The sequence below is a fragment of the Arachis ipaensis genome, chromosome B10, assembly GCF_059453495.1.
Source record: "Arachis ipaensis isolate K30076 ecotype BB chromosome B10, ASM5945349v1, whole genome shotgun sequence".
Taxonomy (NCBI): domain Eukaryota; kingdom Viridiplantae; phylum Streptophyta; class Magnoliopsida; order Fabales; family Fabaceae; genus Arachis; species Arachis ipaensis.
In genome coordinates this window covers 31,491,826-31,495,054 of record NC_142435.1, presented here as the reverse complement: position 1 = coordinate 31,495,054, position 3,229 = coordinate 31,491,826, and positions in this window count along the sequence as shown.

Below are 3,229 nucleotides of genomic sequence, written 5' to 3'. Positions count from 1 at the left end.
TCACTTTCACCGATAACGGTGTTCTTGTATGTGGTGAATAATAATAAAATTTTAATTCACAATAATTTTGATGGCAATACCAAAGAAATTATTTTTTATTTTTACTCCTATTAGCCTCCTCCTTTATTAGAGTCAAGAACTTATTATAACTAACTATAAAAATAATAGCAAGTTATAAAAATAAAATCACATGTAAAAAAAATAAAATTAAAATTGAGATTTTATGTCACACATAATGTTAAATATAAATTTAATAATAAAAATAGAGTGATAAAATAGAAGGAATATATACAATAAGTGGTTCAGATGAAATATTATTTTAAATAATGGTGGAGGATCAATACTTTCAGCGGATGAATTATTACGTGAAAATAATAGTGGAAGGCTAGTGCTTCTAACATATGGAACCATGCTTGAAAATGGTGGTGGAGGGCTAGTATTTCTAGAAACAGGAAATATTTTTCACAAAGCCAAGAATGAAAGCAGATCTTTTTTGTTTTGAAATAAGTTTTTTTTAGGGAAGTGATAGAATGACTTATCAAGAAGGAGAAATCATATATTTCTACTTCTTTAGAGAGCTGAAAATTAACTTTTCAAAAAGTTAAGAGCTTTTTCTTAAATGCACGCGTAGGTTCTGCTATCTCCCAAAACATGTTCTAAGAATAAAGACCCATCCGAAAAAGGTGGCTTCTTTCACTTATCCAACTTCACAAAAGGTGGAGCATGACAGGAAATGTTCAGATTACTTATCTGAATAAGTAACTATCTTTTCAAATTTCTCTTGTTATTTTTATTTTACCTAAAAAGATAAATCCTAACAAATTTTTAAAATAAAAGACACGGTTATCCACTAACAAAAAAAAATAGTTATCTATGATATTATAAATATACTAACACTCCTAGGTATATTCACGTCCCAACATACTAAAAACCTATTTAAATCCCTTACTAACTTAAACACCAGACTAAAAATTTGAACGGCATTACCTCAGCACCAGCACAAATCAGACGCAATCTCACAAGGAGTTTAGATCTTACCTTCAGACTCAAATCACTATTTCAGGTAATTTATGGAACAAATAATAATAATAATAACTACTACTACTACGGCGAGGAGAGTAGATCCTCTCAATTGTTAAAAAAAAATTGAGAGTACTAAAGTATAATCTCTAGTCCTCATTATTCTCTCTCATATTTATTTTTAGTCTTACTTATAAAATTAAAGAAAATGCTACTTGTACAACAAAATTTAGCCTTTGATAAGTTTTTAAAATTTAAATAATATTATTTAATTAAATTTTAATTAAAACACATTCCTAATTTGTAGTTAAACATTTTAGTGATTAAAATTAATTTAAATTTTAAATACTGAAATTTTTCTAACTTCCTACCCACTCTATAAAATAGTTATTTCTCTAAATTCCTACTTTGTACGTTCTCCTCTCTCTTGTAGGTTCTTTTCTTCTTCTCCTTCTCTCACGTTCTTCACAAAAATCTCCATAAAAGAGTATTACTCCTTTAGAGGTAAATTTATTATTTCATATTTAATATTTTATTATTATTATTATTATTATTATTATTATTATTAGATGAATAGTGCTATTTTGTTTCTATTTCGATTGATTTGCATGCTAACTCAAAACTTATTCATCGTCACTGTCGAATAAAATTTTAATAAGATTATATCAATATTTAAATTAAACAATAAATGAATTATCAGTTTATATATCAATATTTTTTTTTCTTCTTCACTTTCTTTTTTCTTTCTTTCTTTTATCTTTTTAATCTTTATCTCTGGAATGATTAGAAAAGACCACCAACATAAAATAATTAGACCGAATTAAAGATAAATAAAAGAATAATTACAGGTATATAGAAAAAAAAAATAATAAATAAAAATTTAATAAAGATTTATAATTTCAACCATTTTTTTATTATTAGTTAAATTTTTTTCATTACTTATTTAAACATTAATACTTTTAAAATTATTAAACTGTATGTTCGTAAAAATTCGTTTTTTTATGGGGAGCTTCCGCCAATGAAAAAAAAAAAGTTTGTTATTCAGTTATAGATAATAATGATCTTTGCAGCTGATTTAAATTAAAATTTTGACAATTTCAAAAATTCACATAAACACAATCAAATACATATTAAATACACATATCATATAAATAGTAATAAATTATATTGATTTTATTTTATTTTTAATTAATTTAAATTAAACTATACCATAAATATATTCTTATCTCATTAATGATATAAACAAGATATTAATACATATTTTATTATTATTATTATCATTAATATGATATGATCAAGATAATTTTTTAAAATAAGATATATATAATAAATTTTCTTACCTATTTTGCCAGTAGTGTCAATGAAATATGTATGTTAGTGTCAACAACATAAATTATAAAAGAAATAAATACTCTTAAATTAAATATTTAATAAATAATCAATTTATTTTGTCTATTTATTAAAAAAGAATAAGTGTTTAGTCATGTAGTATATTCAATCTCTTGCTGTAATAGGGTAATATTTTTTTTATTCCGAAAATTAAAATAAAATAAATGAATAATTTTTTTTAGCAAACAACGCATGCTAATTACATTATATGTATTGATCAATTATTCAATTACTTCTCGAGCCAGTAACAACCAAGAGATCCTATAGGACGAAAGCTTTTGAGTTTCGGTTGCAATATTATTTTTTACTCTCAAATTGAACTGATGAATCACAATATTATTTGAAAAATTCGCGGGAAAATTAGATTGAGTAGTGGAAATAACAATAATAATATCTAGAGAATTTAGGATGATATGAATTTAAATTTAAATTAAGATATTTTTCTTTTTTAAAAAAGATATATATCTATATGTATATATAAATCATTAAGGTCCGAGTCTCATCTGTCTATTATTTTTTTGTTCTCCAAGAAACTATTCTCTAACTTTCTTTTGTTAAGGAGATTATTATCGTTGCATTTGAGATTTTTTAGTGATTTGGATGATGGCAGAAATACTAAGTAATCCTATTTTTGTTAGTAGTGGTGTGAATGCTAGTACTACTCTCTATGTTCCAATGATCAGTAACACTGAATTCGTTGAAGACGAAAACATGACCGGGTGTTCGAGGACAGTGGCCATGAATAGCAACGAATCCTCTCAAATAACAGAATATTCCGTAGAGTGGTCTTACGATGAACAGAAGTTATTGGAAGAGTGTC